This window comes from Montipora foliosa, unplaced genomic scaffold (assembly GCF_036669935.1).
Source record: "Montipora foliosa isolate CH-2021 unplaced genomic scaffold, ASM3666993v2 scaffold_426, whole genome shotgun sequence".
Classification (NCBI taxonomy): domain Eukaryota; kingdom Metazoa; phylum Cnidaria; class Anthozoa; order Scleractinia; family Acroporidae; genus Montipora; species Montipora foliosa.
The window spans coordinates 12,501-31,289 of NW_027179730.1; the positions used below are offsets into that span (position 1 = coordinate 12,501).

Below are 18,789 nucleotides of genomic sequence, written 5' to 3' on the forward strand. Positions count from 1 at the left end.
ACTAAGCTGAAAACAGCTGGTTTAGAGGATTTCTGTTCACTCAACTCTTCTCTGACTGGTACAACTGTCAGTTGAACTGGCCACTGCTCACTACTCTTAGACAGGAAGTCGGGGCGATGTAACCACAAGCTTTTTTTTTTCAATTCTGTAGACTTGATTCCTCTGGACGCTATGTCAGCTGGATTGTCTGCTTTGGAAAAGTACCTCCACTGCTCAGGGGGTGAATTCCTTTTCGATTCTCGACAAACGGCTTGTACCTCTTGCCAGTGTTTGTGATTCACCACCGTGAAATCATAGAATCTGTCCAGTTAAACAGATCGCCAATTCTAATGCTTGACACACACTCTTCAACAATCTGGACGCAGTTAAGTTGGACATCAAGTCCAGAGGAGGGATAGTTTGTTTAGCTAATGGTGCAACTCTTGTGTTCGAAGATACTATCTGACATTCCACCCTTGCCTCATACTCTACTCTAATGTAGACCACAGCTCCATAAGCCTTTCCGATGCATCAGCAAAACAGTGAAGTTGGACTGACTTGACCTTGTCTCCATTCAATCCCTCAGCATAACATCTCTTAAAGCTCACTCTTCCAGCCTGTCTCAAATCCGATAGAGTCGCCAGGCGTTGGTGATTGAGTTCAGCATCAACCAACTCGTCCCGGTCTTTTCCACCCTTGCAAAGTTTCTGACACATCATCTCGAATGGAAGAATGACTGGAGCTACCAATCCCAAGGGGTCAAAAAATCTTGTAGCTGTACTGAGAATCAATCTTCTTGTTGCTAGTTGGGCATCTACATCTCCTACTGTCTTCTTCAAATCGTAAATCAGTTCATCTTGGGCTGGGTTCAATCTCGACCCCAGAGCTCTTCTCTTGACTGAGGGAGGGAAAATCTCTAGGGAACCTTGAAACAAAGTGTCCTCTCAATGATTTTCGTGAAGAACAATCAAAAGCGTCTCTAATTGGTGCATTCATGTTAGCACGAGGAGTGAGCAGGTTTTCCAGAGCCTTGGGTCGATCCAAGGCTCTGGTGACGAGAATGGGGTTGGGTTCCAAGGTAAAAGGTAAGGTAAGGTTTTCTGTGCTTTGCGTTAAAACTGATTTAGAGGAGCCTTCGTCTTCATCTTCAACTCTAGCTCTATTGCTCTTTTCAAAAACCTCACTGAAAGCTTCATTTTTTTTCCAGTTATCTCAGCACACTTCCTGAATTGCTACTCCACTTTCTCATATTGAAGCCGCCTGACTTAAGGCAGAGCTTTATCTCCTTAGACAATTTGAACACACTATCCACATCACCATTTCCAGAGACATAGTCATCAACATATAAAGTCTTCAACAGCTCTCTTGCAAGTGCACTGTAAACTGGCAAACATGTGTTCAAATGGTGTCTGATTATGTCATTTAGAATGAAAGGACTTAAGTTTACACCAAACACCACATGTGCAAAACATAATGCCATGACCTCCGGACTTTCCTTGTTTGGATCTTTGACCCATAAAAATCTCACAAAGTCCCTGTGTTCAGGTTCAATCTCAGCAAAATGTCAAATAACAAGGGACTAAGAGGAAGGTCCAATGTAGAGACAGTCATTTAAACTAGGCTCAAACACTTTAGATGAGGTATCATATACAACTTCTCCCTTTAGCTGTATCTCTGTCACGTCTCACAACTCTCCTGTGTGGAAGATAGAGAACATCTCCAGGCGGTAGTATTTGATCATGTGGTACCATTTCAACGACACCACTGTGCATTTTCTCTCTGATCACACCATCATACTGCCTTAGAATTTCTGGTTGGTTCTTGAGGTTACTTAATTGTTGTTGTCAGTCTACGCAATGCCACCGTATAATTGTCTGGTAACATGAGTTGATTGTAAGGTAACTTGACCTGGTATCTCTTCCCAGTAAATGTGATGTCATTTGAAAACTTGTCATAGACTGAAGTTTCATGTCCCTTAATGCCCAAAGTTTCTAAGTCCCAAAATTTCTGCAGATCATCGTTTATATCACTTATCTCTGTGGACTCTATCTTTAACACATGCATTGAACTCAAATTCACTGTGCATGACCTTGTCAACTTTGAGCTCACAGTTGGTCCTGACAAAACCCAACCAAATTGGTTGCAAGGGCTACTGGTCCATAGGGATCTCCCTTAATGATATTCCCAGTGAAGAAAGACCGGTAATAATCTGTTCCTATCAGCACATCAATACTGACAGAATCACTTGTATCACATGCAAGTTGTAGACCCTGCAATGCAAGTAGGCCAATTTTTAGTCAACAAAAATTCTTTTGGTCAATCGAGGGACACATACTTGGGAATGAAACGAAATTCCGATTTTATTTTACCTTCAACTCCGAGAGAGGCCCAAACAATGACCACCCAACCAATTCTAATTCCTTTTTTGTCTGTTTGGTGCCAATTACCCCTTGGTTGGAAGGAAAAGAGTTGACGACAAAGAATTTTCAAATTTTCTAGGACGTGTTTTCTTTATTCCTCGCCCACAAAAAAGACTAGTAGTGAAAACAAGTTCGTTTTTGTCGTACTTCAGTTTGTGTGGCATCTGAAAACGGACCAATGTTGAAATGTCAGCTTTTCTCTACAGTGGTCAATTTTTAGAAGATCATTCAGCATTCCGGCGCATGCGCATGTCATTTCCGAGTTCATGTTTGCCTCCTCTTCAAAGCGAGTCTAACTGCGAAGTTTTTGTGATGGTAATAAAGTTCTACTTTACATAAGAATGAAAAATAATTTAAGAACGGTGCCTACTATTGTTATTGCGCATACGTTCTGCGCATCTCAAGATACTCGGATTTCCTATGAGTGGTGCTTATTAATACAGGGATATTTTTGCGCGGTTCAAAACCATGCGGAGAAAGCAGAATTTTGCAAGTGCTTTTGGTATCCAAAAAGAAAATTGGGGGTAACCACGCATTTTTCAGAGATCATTAAGCTTCACTTTGGAAAAGAATGCCATTCATTGCTTTGTCTTTGAAAGATTTTTTAAAATATTGTTGATTAATTATCTTTGAAAAATGCGTGGTTACCCCCAATTTTCTTTTTGGATTTCAATAACACTTGTTAAGATCTGCATTTCCCGCATATTCAATAAACCGCGCAAAAATACCTTTGAATTAGCAGGCACAGTCCTTAATTAGTTTTCATTCAGATGTGAAGTTAACCTCGCTCTGAAGAGGAGGCAGACATGAACTCGGAAATGGCCTCTTGAAACTGCTTTGTTTAGATTTTGGAGTTGTAACTTACAGTGAAATCACATCATCATGTATAGATTTTTTTCATAATGGTGGCCAAATAAAATATTCTTCTATGTTAATGCTAATAAGCTTTCCTAGCCTCGCTACAACGAGCAAATTCAAAATGAGGGAAAGAGGTCTAATTAACATAAATACAAAAGAATGAAAGTGGTCTGTAGATAACTGTAAAGAACACAACTGCGCATTAAAAAGTTTCCTCGTGAGTTTCAAATTTATTTTAATGGTGTTACTATCACAAAGCTATGGAAATGTAAAAAATTTCCTTGTTTCCAGTTGGGCTTCTTTAACTCCTCGTGGAATTCGTTTTCCTCATCAGGTCTTCAACAAGTATTCGATTCCCTGTCATCTTGGTCGTTAGCCTGCAAACGCAGACGTATTTCCCAATCGTTTCTCTTCCCCGTTTCTCACTCCACTCTTCATAAATATCGTTTTCCTTGCCAGGTCTCCAACCAGTATTCGATTCCGTGTCATCTCGGTCGTCTGACTCTTCATAAATATCGTTTTCCTTATCAGGTCTCCGACCAGTATTCGATTCCCTGTCATCTCGGTCATCTGACTCTTCATAAATTTCGTTTTCCTCATCAGGTCTCCAACCAGTATTTGATTCCTCGCCTTCTCGGTCGTCTGACTCTTCATAAATATCGCTTTCCTTATCAGGTCTCCAACCAGTGTTCGATTTCCTGTCATCTCAGTCGTCTGACTCTTCATAAATATTGCTTTCCTTATCAGGTCTCCAACCAGTATTCGATTCCTTGTCATTTCGGTCGTCTGACTCTTCATAAATATCGTTTTCCTCATCAGGTCTCCAACCAGTATTCGATTCCGTGTCATCTCGGTCGTCTGACTCTTCATAAATATCGTTTTCCTTATCAGGTCTCCGACCAGTATTCGATTCCCTGTCATCTCGGTCATCTAACTCTTCATAAATTTCGTTTTCCTCATCAGGTCTCCAACCAGTATTTGATTCCTCGCCTTCTCGGTCGTCTGACTCTTCATAAATATCGCTTTCCTTATCAGGTCTCCAACTAGCGTTCGATTCCCTGTCATTTCGGTCGTTTGACTCTTCATAAATATCGTTTTCCTCATCAGGTCTCCGACCAGTATTCGATTCCCTGTCATCTCGATCGTCTGACTCTTCATAAATATCGTTGTCCTTATCAGGTCTCCAACCAGTATTCGATTCCGTGTCATCTGGGTCGTCTGACTCTTCATAAATATTTTTTTCCTTATCAGGTCTCCAACCAGTGTTCGATTTCCTTTCATCTCAGTCGTCTGACTCTTCATAAATATTATTTTCCTTATCAGGTCTCCAACCAGTATTTGATTCCCTGTCATTTCGGTCGTCTGACTCTTCATCAATGTCGTTTTCCTCATCAGGTCTCCAACCAGCGTTCGATTTCCTGTCATCTCGGTCGTCTGACTCTTCATAAATATCACTTTCCTTATCAGGTCTCCAACCAGTATTTTATTCCTTGTCATTTCGGTCGTCTGACTCTTCATAAATATCGTTTTCCTCATCAGGTCTCCAACCAGTATTCGATTCGTTGTCATCTCGGTCGTCTCACTCTTCATAAATATCGCTTTCCTTATCAGGTGTCGGACCAGTATTCGATTCCCTTTCATCTCGGTCGTCTGACTCTTCATATCGTTTTCCTTATCAGGTCTCCAACCAGTGTTCGATTTCCTGTCATCCCGGTCGTCTGACTATTCATAAATATCGCTTTCCTTATTAGGTCTCCGACCAGTATTCGATTCCTCACCATCTCAGTCGTCTGACTATAAATATCGTTTTCCTCATCAGGTCTCCAACCAGTATTCGATTCCGTGTCATCTCGGTCGTCTGACTCTTCATAAATATCGTTTTCCTTATCAGGTCTCCGACCAGTATTCGATTCCCTGTCATCTCGGTCATCTGACTCTTCATAAATTTCGTTTTCCTCATCAGGTCTCCAACCAGTATTTGATTCCTCGCCTTCTCGGTCGTCTGACTCTTCATAAATATCGCTTTCCTTATCAGGTCTCCAACTAGCGTTCGATTCCCTGTCATTTCGGTCGTTTGACTCTTCATAAATATCGTTTTCCTCATCAGGTCTCCGACCAGTATTCGATTCCCTGTCATCTCGATCGTCTGACTCTTCATAAATATCGTTGTCCTTATCAGGTCTCCAACCAGTATTCGATTCCGTGTCATCTCGGTCGTCTGACTCTTCATAAATATCGTTTTCCTTATCAGGTCTCCGACCAGTATTCGATTCCCTGTCATCTCGGTCATCTGACTCTTCATAAATTTCGTTTTCCTCATCAGGTCTCCAACCAGTATTTGATTCCTCGCCTTCTCGGTCGTCTGACTCTTCATAAATATCGCTTTCCTTATCAGGTCTCCAACCAGTGTTCGATTTCCTGTCATCTCAGTCGTCTGACTCTTCATAAATATTGCTTTCCTTATCAGGTCTCCAACCAGTATTCGATTCCTTGTCATTTCGGTCGTCTGACTCTTCATAAATATCGTTTTCCTCATCAGGTCTCCAACCAGTATTCGATTCCGTGTCATCTCGGTCGTCTGACTCTTCATAAATATCGTTTTCCTTATCAGGTCTCCGACCAGTATTCGATTCCCTGTCATCTCGGTCATCTAACTCTTCATAAATTTCGTTTTCCTCATCAGGTCTCCAACCAGTATTTGATTCCTCGCCTTCTCGGTCGTCTGACTCTTCATAAATATCGCTTTCCTTATCAGGTCTCCAACTAGCGTTCGATTCCCTGTCATTTCGGTCGTTTGACTCTTCATAAATATCGTTTTCCTCATCAGGTCTCCGACCAGTATTCGATTCCCTGTCATCTCGATCGTCTGACTCTTCATAAATATCGTTGTCCTTATCAGGTCTCCAACCAGTATTCGATTCCGTGTCATCTGGGTCGTCTGACTCTTCATAAATATTTTTTTCCTTATCAGGTCTCCAACCAGTGTTCGATTTCCTTTCATCTCAGTCGTCTGACTCTTCATAAATATTATTTTCCTTATCAGGTCTCCAACCAGTATTTGATTCCCTGTCATTTCGGTCGTCTGACTCTTCATCAATGTCGTTTTCCTCATCAGGTCTCCAACCAGCGTTCGATTTCCTGTCATCTCGGTCGTCTGACTCTTCATAAATATCGCTTTCCTTATCAGGTCTCCAACCAGTATTTTATTCCTTGTCATTTCGGTCGTCTGACTCTTCATAAATATCGTTTTCCTCATCAGGTCTCCAACCAGTATTCGATTCGTTGTCATCTCGGTCGTCTCACTCTTCATAAATATCGCTTTCCTTATCAGGTGTCGGACCAGTATTCGATTCCCTTTCATCTCGGTCGTCTGACTCTTCATATCGTTTTCCTTATCAGGTCTCCAACCAGTGTTCGATTTCCTGTCATCCCGGTCGTCTGACTATTCATAAATATCGCTTTCCTTATTAGGTCTCCGACCAGTATTCGATTCCTCACCATCTCAGTCGTCTGACTATAAATATCGTTTTCCTCATCAGGTCTCCAACCAGTATTCGATTCCGTGTCATCTCGGTCGTCTGACTCTTCATAAATATCGTTTTCCTTATCAGGTCTCCGACCAGTATTCGATTCCCTGTCATCTCGGTCATCTGACTCTTCATAAATTTCGTTTTCCTCATCAGGTCTCCAACCAGTATTTGATTCCTCGCCTTCTCGGTCGTCTGACTCTTCATAAATATCGCTTTCCTTATCAGGTCTCCAACTAGCGTTCGATTCCCTGTCATTTCGGTCGTTTGACTCTTCATAAATATCGTTTTCCTCATCAGGTCTCCGACCAGTATTCGATTCCCTGTCATCTCGATCGTCTGACTCTTCATAAATATCGTTGTCCTTATCAGGTCTCCAACCAGTATTCGATTCCGTGTCATCTGGGTCGTCTGACTCTTCATAAATATTTTTTTCCTTATCAGGTCTCCAACCAGTGTTCGATTTCCTTTCATCTCAGTCGTCTGACTCTTCATAAATATTATTTTCCTTATCAGGTCTCCAACCAGTATTTGATTCCCTGTCATTTCGGTCGTCTGACTCTTCATCAATGTCGTTTTCCTCATCAGGTCTCCAACCAGCGTTCGATTTCCTGTCATCTCGGTCGTCTGACTCTTCATAAATATCGCTTTCCTTATCAGGTCTCCAACCAGTATTTTATTCCTTGTCATTTCGGTCGTCTGACTCTTCATAAATATCGTTTTCCTCATCAGGTCTCCAACCAGTATTCGATTCGTTGTCATCTCGGTCGTCTCACTCTTCATAAATATCGCTTTCCTTATCAGGTGTCGGACCAGTATTCGATTCCCTTTCATCTCGGTCGTCTGACTCTTCATATCGTTTTCCTTATCAGGTCTCCAACCAGTGTTCGATTTCCTGTCATCCCGGTCGTCTGACTATTCATAAATATCGCTTTCCTTATTAGGTCTCCGACCAGTATTCGATTCCTCACCATCTCAGTCGTCTGACTATAAATATCGTTTTCCTTATCAGGTCTCCAACCAGTATTTGATTCCGTGTCATTTCGGTCGTCTGACTCTTTATAAATATCGTTTTCCTCATCAGGTCTCCAACCAGTGTTCGATTTCCTGTCATCTCGGTCGTCTGACTCTTCATAAATATCGTTTTCCTTACCAGGTTTCCAACCAGTATTCGATTCCCTGTCATTTGGGTCGTCTGACTCTTCATAAATGTCGTTTTCCTTATCAGGTCTCCAGCCAGTGTTCGATTTCCTGTCATCTCGGTCGTCTGACTATTCATAAATATCGTTTTCCTTGTCAGGTCTCCAACCACTATTCGATTCCTCTTCATCTCGGTCGTCTGACTCTTCATAAATATCGTTTTCCTCAACAGGTGTCCGACCAGCATTCGATTCCTCGCCATCTCAGTCGTCTGACTCTTCATAAATATCGCTTTCCTTATCAGGTCTCCGACCAGTGTTCGATTTCCTGTCATCTCGGTCGTCTGACTCTTCATAAATATCGTTGTCCTTATCAGGTCTCCAACCAGTATTCGATTTCCTGTCATCTCAGTCATCTGACTCTTCATAAATATCGTTTTCCTCATCAGGTCTGCGACCAGTATTCGATTCCTCGCCATCTCGGTCGTCTGACTCTTCATAAATATCGTTTTCCTTATTGGGTCTTCAACCAGTGTTTGATTTCCTGACATCTCGGTCGTCTGACTCTTCATAAATATCGTTTTCCTTATCAGGTCTCCGACCAGTATTCGATTCCTCGCCATCTCAGTCATCTCACTCTTCATAAATATCGTTTTCCTCATCACGTCTCCAACCAGTATTCGATTCTCCGTCATCTCGGTCGTCTGACTCTTCATAAATATCGTTATCCTCATCAGGTCTTTAACCAATATTCGATTCCTCGCCATCTCGGTGGTCTGATTCTTCATAAATATCGTTTTCCTTATCAGGCTCCACTTCAATATCCAATAGGCCACTTTCAAAATACTATAATACTTTTTGTCTTCCCTCCAAAATTTGTTTACAGTTTCTCTTGAGACTTAAAATGGTTTCAAGAGAGAGTAAAAATAATGCTTATGCAAAATTTGGTTCAGCAATCAAAGACTATTATGGTATTTTTGAAAGCGACCAACAGACTATTTTCCCATCCCATAATGCTATACGTTTTAGAGGTTCTTTACATTAAAACAATGCAATTTAATTATTACTCTCGGGACTGTATCATGCTTCAGTGAACTGGATATCCACTGTTTTAATGGAAATAACCCGACAAAATGAACTGTGTTATGGGATTTGCGAAAATGGCGAATTCTTGAATGATTACCTCGATCCTCTCGCTCTTCATGATATTTGTCCTTTTTTAATCTGTTCTCCGATCAGAAACCTCCTCGTCATCTTCATCCTTACACAGTTCATGAAACTCGTTTTCCTCTTCAGGTCCAATTGTTCGTTACCAGGCTCCTCTGATTCTTCAAGACACTCGTTTTCCTTATCAGGACTCCAATTATTATTCACTCTGCCGGAGTGAGGAAGTTGAATTAACAGTGTCAGTCTGCAGCTTATTTAGCTTGCTGTCTTTCTAATTAATGATTTTAAAACAATGCGAAATATTTCCTCGCCATAAAAACTTAGAGCGTGAATGTGGGCCTCCGCAATAGCCTCTCCATAACTTTAAATTTGGCCAGGCGAGCACCGAGAAGTACATCCTATTGACTATTTCCTCTATGTGCGCTTTGCAAGTTAATTGGGAGCTCATAGTAAGCCCCAGTAACTTGGCGGTGCTAACGACTTCCAACTCTTTTCCATCAACAACGACTGCATCGCACTAGTCAGATTTTTAAGTTACTCCACAACTGCCTTACTACAGGCATCTCTTTCTGAAAACGTTTGAATGACGTACGAAAGAAATTTTCACACAGATCTTCTGAACCTGTAAGCACTGTATCAAAGAAGAATGTTGTCATTGTATTACCTTATTTAAGCCGTGTTCCCACTCAACGTTGATTATGATCAACTGAACTATAATAGACCAATTTCGATATATTAAAATTCAGTCCTGAACAAAAGACATCATCTCGAGGCTCTGGGGAATACATATAAGGATTTGCATGAGTTTATTCCCCAGAGCCTCGAGATGATGCCTTTTGTTTTCGACTGAATTTTAATATATCGAAATTGGTCTATTCAGGCTATTTTACACCATTTAATTTTATTTAATTATGGTTCTGTTCACATTTGCGAAAATTCAAATACAATAGGCCACTTTGGAAAATACCATAAAACTTATTGTCTGTCCCCCCAAATTTTGAATAAGCATTGTTTTTGTTTTCTCTTGGGACCATTGTAAGTCCTAAGAGGAACTGGAAACAATGCTTATGCAAAATTTGGGGGGACAAACAAAGAGTATTATGGTATTTTCCGAAGTGGCCTATAGGCACGGTAACCTCGCAGTGTGAGACAAAATGGCGCCATATCGTGTGGCTTCCGCGATTATCATCACCATCATGTGCTTGAGGCGAGAAGAGAACCAAGGATAGCTTCTGAGAATAGAACAAGACAAATCCAAACCTTCGTTCCATAAAGCGATTAGAAGTTTCGTCTGTTCATACCACCACGTGCTCGCCATTCAGTTCAATTACGCACTGTAATTACTTCAAACAACCTCCTTGAGGTTGTTTGAAATTATTATAATCCAATTATAATCAGAGACTGTAATTGCATTGTTTGATGTGAACTCATAATTCGATCATATTCGAGGCTTAATGTGAACACGGCTTTAGGCTTACAAAGTGATTTCATCGAACGACGCCTCAAATCTTGTGTTAGAAAATTTTATGGTTTTGTCAATCATAAGGTAATTTTCCAGAATACTTACCGGATTTAATCTCTGTTTCCTTACAAAGATCGTTTTAGTCGTTCACAGTAATCTAGGATAATTTACAAAGCTAGTTGTTAGGATTGTGACGCTTTTTTCATTGGAAAAACCAAACGGAGATTGTGTGACAGGAAGATGGGACGCATTACAAGGCTCTCCCGACATGTACAGCTGGTCACAGCTCCACTCTTGCAGATCATGTCATTTCCACCGGTCACAACATCAAATGGGACAATTTTGAGATTTTGGCAAATGGAAGGTCTGGCCTTCATTGTAAAATAAAAAAAAAAGACATTGTTGATTCAGAACTTAAATCCAACATTCAGTGTAAACGTTGGTAGTGTAAAACTGTTTCTCTTCTGACTGCCATATTATAATATTAAGCTATGATTGTAATTTCTACTACAACCTAGTTACCAGTGCTTCTCTTTTATCTTCTAGCATTTTTAAAAATTGATGCAGATCATTTAACCCTCACTTGTGATGATGTATATTGCTACACACATAGTAATGCGAAGTTTAAATTTGTTCGCTATGTTCATTTCCACCGTGTGCGTTAAGCGTGTCATTTATACTGAAGTATGCTTGTGTTCCTTTGTTGCCGAAATTAGTTCCAAACTTGTTCTCAGCTTCTTGATCCCTAAAATGATTTCCCTTGTTCCCTTGTTTCCCCCAGTTCAAATGAGCCATGTTCACTTCTTCCCCAAAACCCATGGGATGGCTTCAATAATGATAAAGAAATGGCACCGTGGCTTGGCTGGCCAATGTGCCAATATCATAAAGTTCGAGTTTTCGCTTGAGTATTGTAGGCAAAATCTGCTAAAACACTCCTCATTAGAATTCTTTACATAAAGCTAATAAGGAATACTTTGTTCTTCTTGTATGCCAATGTGCAACTCTCACAAGATGAACTTTTGTTCGGACACGCTTTTGTGGAGTGTTTTTGAAGCCGTTTAATAAACTCGTAGGCCGTGTCTTATTAAACAGCGCATAATTAACAATGCAAGTTTATGCTGAAGGAAAACAAAAGTTAAGCAACCTCGTTCCCAGGGCCTCTCTTCTCTGCCTCCTTTGTTATTTGTCTCTCGACGATAGAGAGACACTGGGAACGAGGTTGAAAGTTAAAAGCCAAGAGTCTTGAGCTTTTTTTATTATCGGTAAATTAATTCCAGTAACCGAGACTTAGCTTTATGGAGCTAGGGACCTCAGTTTCTGAATAGCCCCTATAACTTTTTTCAGCCTCGAAAAATAGTCTTAGAAAATGAGATCGCCTTATTCGGTCTGAAAATTTGATCTTCAAACATGTTTACAAGAACCCTAGGTGCCAGAGTAATTATTTTTCAAGGTCGGAAGGAGAACGCCCAAGGATTCCAAATCAACGGTCGAGGACGAAAATCGTTTATCGAATTTGAAAGTCATCCTCGACCGTTGATTTGGAATGGCTGAGCGTTCTCTCCGACCTTGAAGAAAAATTCCACTGGCACCCGGGGTAACTTTATAACTTCAACTTTATTTGCATATACAACTGGAGGAAAGTATAAATGCCAATAGGTAGTTTTCAAGACCTTCGAAAATAAATGACTTGAAGCCTTTTTTTGTATAATATCTTTGTTCAAGATACAAAGCGTTCTATGTCACCCGAAATGCGCCCAAGAGTTTCAGGATTCCCCAGGGGCCCGTTTTTCGGAAGAATCGAAACTTTCATGTGCTACAATTCCCTTTGTGTCCGCAGAATGGAGAGATTTTGAGTCAGCGAAGTTCACAACCATTTTCCTTTTTGTTATCGTGAAAACATACTAAAAGACCAGCTTTTCAAAACAAGTGAATTGTAGGTTCACCAATAGCTTTCGGGCCCGAAATGTTCTTCGTTATCGGGATTTCCAGAAACGGCTTGAGGAATCTGGGGACGAGATTGGAAAGTTTCTGCGCATATTCCGTGCGCGCATGTGATATTTGGTGAGGTCATGCCGCTGGTCATGTTCTAAACACACCAAACATTCAAAAAAATTTTTTTTTTAAACAGTGTCTCTCCTTATTTAGCGTTTTTTTATCCTTCGTCATGACCAGTACTCACACGTAAGTTACCAGACTCGCCTTGTTTCTTACGAGATGAGAATCTCATCTCCAGAGACGTGGCACTCGTCTCGCGAGAATCACTGAACCAACAAGATTGGCATAAATTTTGATAAAATTTCGACAGCTTCACGAACATTTGGCTAGCAAGATTTTAAGACTTGGTCACACAGTGGCTTCAACAGACAGCCATTGAATAACGATACTGCTACAACGAAAGTTAATATATGCGAGCCATATATATTTGGACTGCGGAGAGAATCAAGTTTAATGCTGATCGTTGCAGTCACAAATTATTGTTACTTGAGCAGTAACGAAAGTAAAGCCTGAATAATTCATTCTTGAACGTTCAAGCGGTAATAGCCATACTATTAAGTAAAGTACGATCGTCGGGGTGAGTGTTGTCCTGAGAAGGACTGTTTGAGATGACATTGACTGACGTTTCGACAACCTGAGAGGAAGTCATCTTCAGAGTCAAGTGATTTGTGTAACGTCAGATACTATAAGAACTCCGGTCGTAGATGTCATTGGTCAGCTTATTCGTGATGTTATTGATCGACTGTCAGTTGAGCCTATAGATGTAATTGGCTGGGAAGACTAAACAGTGATAGGTGCGTTTCGATCCGTCTACAGGTCTAAGGTCAGTACGTGTATCGTAGAATACGTTGGGTAGTACTGTGAGAATAAATCAGTGTGTTGTTTGTCTGTTGATGTCGTCGATGAGTCTCTTGTAGGGTGCGGGAAGTTGTAAGCATCGGTTTATAGGTGTCTGTTCTAAGTTAGTAAACCAATAAAAATTCCTTCGCCCTAAAAGTGTAGAGGATTCACCGAAACGCTGGTAAAGATGATAATGAGAAGACAACGTAGCAAGCAAAGATCAAAAAGCTTTTTTACTGAAGAAAGACTGTGTTTTCAGAAGTGAATGGCTTCCGAAATACACATGGCTTGCCTATGATGCCAACAAAAAAATATGACCTGTAAAATCCGTATCAAGGCAAATAAATCAAATGCATTTACAATGTTGTTGAAGGCCCGCCATTGCAAGAGTTCCAGTTTGAACGTTCCTTGATGACTTTGAAAGAGATAAATCACAAAGGATTTTTTTCCCACCCTTGTCATGAAGTGCAAGTCACTTTGTCCCACTTCAGCTCCTGCAGGGCCCCTATTTTTCCCTGGGACTCCCTAAGACAAAATCCTGAGGAGAACACTTTGAGAGCTGATTAGTCACCTCGTCTACTGTGACTTATATGTTACATGTACAAGCACACATCACAGAAACCACAATGTAGAGATAAGACATTTACAAAATACAATGTGTAATTATTGCAGTGTGGGTTATGCATGAACATTTAGCTGAAAGGGAGGCGTTATCCTTGCGCTGATCAGGACAATAATACGCAAAAATTAATGTCCCTTATAGATACAGTACAGTTTGTACCTAAACAATTTAGGTGGCTTCAATGGCATCCCATTGAAATGGGTTATTTAGCCCATTTCCCATTGAAACACCGTGAATTTTTCAGGTACTGAAACAATAACATTGCTTAAATTGTCCTGATAAGCACGAGGATCAATTTCTCTTTCAAGAGATTTACAGGAGAATAGTGTCATTTATGTAAAATCAAAGCAATTACAGTATCCACAAAAGAATATTGAGCCTGTTTTCAGTGTTACACTTGAATACAGACCAACTGGTACTGAATCAGAATTCGTGTGTAAAGAAGGCTTACGGTATACAGTAGTACTTAAATGACAAATTTATGTTTCATTCATATTCCCAGTTGCGTTTGTGCTTTTAGTCTATGGAGGAATCAGTCAAGTGACACAGTCATTAGTTTCTCGATTCGTTTGACTTCATTCTCGACTCGATTCTTGATTGTCGTTCCTCCATTCTCGATCCTCTATACTCGTGAGAATCAAAGATTGAGGCTACAGTCAAGAATCGAGACTCGAAAGAGACTGTCAAGTTACTTTTGCCCGGTACTTTACATTGTATGGTCCAAAGCAACCTAATGTGCCTTTTTTTCCTCTATTACATTGAAACTGTTTGTGGTTAGTCAACTTTTTTAGGACAAACTTCAAATCCATTAACAGCCGTTTTGTGAGTATTTATTTTTCAAAAATGGAAGGTTAGGTAATTAATGAACTTTAGTATGTGCAACCTTTTGTTGCACTCCCATCAAGTGGCATAAGATGTCTACAGTAGTATTTTATTTTATATTTTGGGTGATTTGTGTTGTTCTTTTGTTAGTAAAGAGTTACCAAATTAGTCAAGACATTTGTTTTAGTAAAATGCTAGAATCTTGGACTAAGTAAAAATTTGAGACCATCCCTCCCACGCCCCCCCCCTTCCCCCCCCCAAAAAAATAAAATAATAATAATAATAATGTGAACATGGCGTATTATCGCCTTCACTTGGCTTCATCCTTGATTTAGGAGGAAAGGGACATCTGCGTTCCATTTTAATCGGTCCAAGATTGTATCCTTTATATACTGTAGTTACTATTGTGGACAACATCCTACACACCCCTGTACACAGGTCTTTTTTGTGAACACTTCATAATTTTTAACCGCCCCTTCCCCCTCCCCCTCCCCCCAACGTGACATCACACAAATTTTGATTGCTTATGTGTTGGCGCAGATTTTAATTGGCTAGTAGGAAACATGAACGTTTATCAAGAAAATGCCTTTCAATCAAGAAGTTAAAAAAAAAACTAGGATTTTCCTTCATTTGTCGAATTATTTTTGACAAAATAATATTTTGTAAAAGCAATAATAAGATAACTTTTTCCGTCTTTACATAGCCTTATCTAAACATTCGGGGAGTTGGGAGAATTCTCGACAGTTACAAAACCCTCGACTGAGTCTCGGGTTTGCATAACTGTCTCAAATTCCCCCATTACTCCCCTTCATGTTTAGACGACTATGTAAACACGGAAAAAGCCCTCTATTGCTTAAAATATTGCAACATAGTTCTTAATGGATAATTGAATGGAAATTATGTGTTCCCAATTAACTTTTGTAGGATTGTGGAATTATTAAGATTTCAGCTGAGCCAATTAAAACCAAAATAATATTCGCCATAAATATTCATTAACTGTATATTTAACAATTGTTCACTGAAGGTGAGGTGAATATCGGTGAGTCAAACCGACAGGACGTCAACGTTTTTATTCACTGATATTGGCCGAGCTGGTGATGATTTTTTTTTTTTTGCATAACTGCATAGGTGATTATTTGAAAGATATGCATTTTAATAGAGACGAGTTCTATTCTGTTCAACAAGTCACCGCTTGTTGAATGGCACAAACCAATCGTTTTCAAGTCTCGCATTCATGTGATTTGGATGGTTCAATATGGTGGCCGCAATATGTGATGATGAAGAATCATCTTTACTTGAATGGAACGAAGGCCAACTAGGCTCGCAGCACACAATAACGTTAACCTGTTATCATCCGGCGTTTCCAAATTTGCCATCATAAATGGGAAGAGTTCGTCATTCTTGTTCGACAAAAGTTGAATGTGTTTTTTCCCTTTCAACAAGTCGCAACATTGTCATTCAACAGGCTGCAGCGTAGTGCAACATTTTTTGAGCATGATGTTGATTGAACCGTTTGTCAACAGCTTAAGACACATTGATCGCAAACTGTTCAGAAACATTGTCTCAGAATTTGTTTGATGTTATCACTTTTCAGGCAACTTTAGTCAGTGATGCATTTAAGCAGTCAGAAGACTGGCAAATAGAACAGGTACATGTACAAATTGTTTGCTTTTCTTCTGCTGGAAATTGCTGAGCCGTGCATGACTTGGGGAAGGGCTGAAGTACTGTTGTACATGTACACTGTATCCCAGTGTAAACCTTCAGCACTTCATTATACAGTGTACGTATGACCCAACAAACCTACACCGAATAACACTGTACACAGAGTCATGGAGTTGGAACAAAGTTACACCAACTATGCTACTTTACTTGTCCTTTTGGCGGCATCTTTGCGGCATCGTCTGAAATTAAAAACGTAAAATGAATACACTCGTACTGTGATGAATACAATTAATTTTGAAAAGCGACAGTTTTTAGTAGATGTTATTAACCCTTTCAACCCTGAAGTGCGCCCCATTGATGAGTCTGGCGTTAGGCAGAGTAAAAGCTATGAGTATAACTCTTAGCAGGCGAAGGGTTGAAGAGGACACAGTTTTTGCGTGGACCTAGATGTTGTTGTTAACCTTTTCACCCATGAAGCAGCCCCCATTGATGAGTACAGCTGTTTGGTGTTACACAGAATAAAATTTATAAGTATCACTCTTAGGAAGGGAAGGGTTAAAGGGAACATAGTTTTTGAGTGGACCTAGATGTTGTCAACCTTTTCACCCCTGCAGAAGCCTCAATTGACGAGTAAAATCGTCTGCCGTTAGACCGAGTAATGTCTACATATTATCACTCTTAGTAGGGAAGGGTTAAAGGGGACGTAGATGTCGTTGACCCATTCATCCTTTAATTATGTAGCTGCATCAAAATGCAATATTGCCAAGAGATATATTTTTTGTCAATTTTAGACAATTGATATTCTTTTGCGTGTTTATGGACCGAGACGAAACAAATTTAAATAAATTGGATAGTTTTTGCTGGAACGTTTGCTTCAGCCTTGAACAAGCCGCCCAATTTGAGAAAAAATCTGCGTGCTTTTCATCACCCAATCAAATGTCACGAAATAAAAGAACCGAGTATTGGCCAATTAGGTTGCAGCTATTAGGGAATTTAAGGACGGTGCCTACTACCATGTATTAGTAAGCATGACCGATAGGAAACCCGAGTATCTCGAGATGCGCAGAACGTATGCGCAATAACCATAGTAGGCACCGTCCTTAAGCAGCTTTGTGGTTTTTAAAACGACTCGCCTTTAACACTGAGAACAAACCGTTTTGGAGGCTATGTAATTAATTGGTAACAGGACTACATGCTTGTCCAATTTGGAAATAATTGGATTAAAAATAATTATCTGACTGCCAATTGGCAAATGGCAGTCCTCAGAATTTTTCTTATCCAGTTATTTTCAAATTGCACAGCATGTAGTCCCATTACATATACGAAGCAGCTCCGATTGAAGAGTAAAATCGCCTAGCTTTTGACATAGTAAACTCTATAAGTCACTCTTACGAGGAAAAGGATGAAGTTGAAGTATTACATCAGTAGAGAAAGATGAGGCTGAAAATTCCGTCCATTCAGCTTCAACTTAGTCTTTTCCTAACATCAGAGCTTTGGGTCTTACATCAAAGCCTCTTTTCCGTTTCCTTGTAGGAGATGTGTGCTGGACATGGGCTTTTGAACTTGGAAGTACTTTTGATATTCATTCTCTATCGAATGGGCAATTGTTTTAACTCTGTAACTCAGGCTTGCATATAAAACGTTTCTAGATTTCAGTTAATCAATGAAACTTAAACATATTCTTTTTTACGAAGCATTAGTAAGTGCTACAAAGCCAGGTTTTGTTAATTTTTTACTTGTAACTTTTTACTGGTATATTCGGTACATTGACTAAAATATGGCCTACATTACTTGGAGCTGGGTGATCATTCTAAGAAAACGAATTTCTAAAAAGTTTCTACAAAATGGTAAACGTCTACTGGAAAATACTGAATATGAAAAAAGTTAACACATACGACCGAGTTTTCTTTGGAAACTGGATGTTCTCTTAGACGCATCAGAAATTATACCAAACCTCTTGATCCGAACCTAAAGCTAACAAAGATAAATAAAACGCAACACAGAGTACGCGTTTGTGGTGAATCAGTATCTTCCCTCCGTTTCTATTAGAAACAGAAGTCATTATAACGTTGTAAGATTGAAGGAGGGCTCTTATCAACGACAAGATTGGCCTTGTATATAGGCACGTTACCAAGTAATTTTCGCTATCAACAAAACATATCTCCACTTTCAACAATTTCCTGCAAGAAAATGTTATTTGCCGCACAATTTGCGATGTGGCGCTGAAGTCAGTCGGAGCCAAGTAACTCATATCCAATCAGTGCTGTGTTTTTATTGACTGTGGCCTTATAGTCTT

The 18,789-nt window shown here is 40.0% G+C and overlaps 1 long non-coding RNA gene across 1 annotated transcript in view; it reads left to right on the top strand.

The window, feature by feature from the left end:
- Positions 1–18,449, top strand: part of LOC137988758 (uncharacterized) — a 23,244-nt gene extending 4,795 nt beyond the window's left edge. The window contains exons 2-3 of the long non-coding RNA XR_011120827.1: positions 16,426–16,479; positions 18,027–18,449. This is a non-coding gene — a long non-coding RNA (uncharacterized lncRNA). The remainder of the gene's footprint in view (positions 1–16,425; positions 16,480–18,026) is intronic.
- The last annotated feature ends 340 nt before the right edge of the window (positions 18,450–18,789 follow it).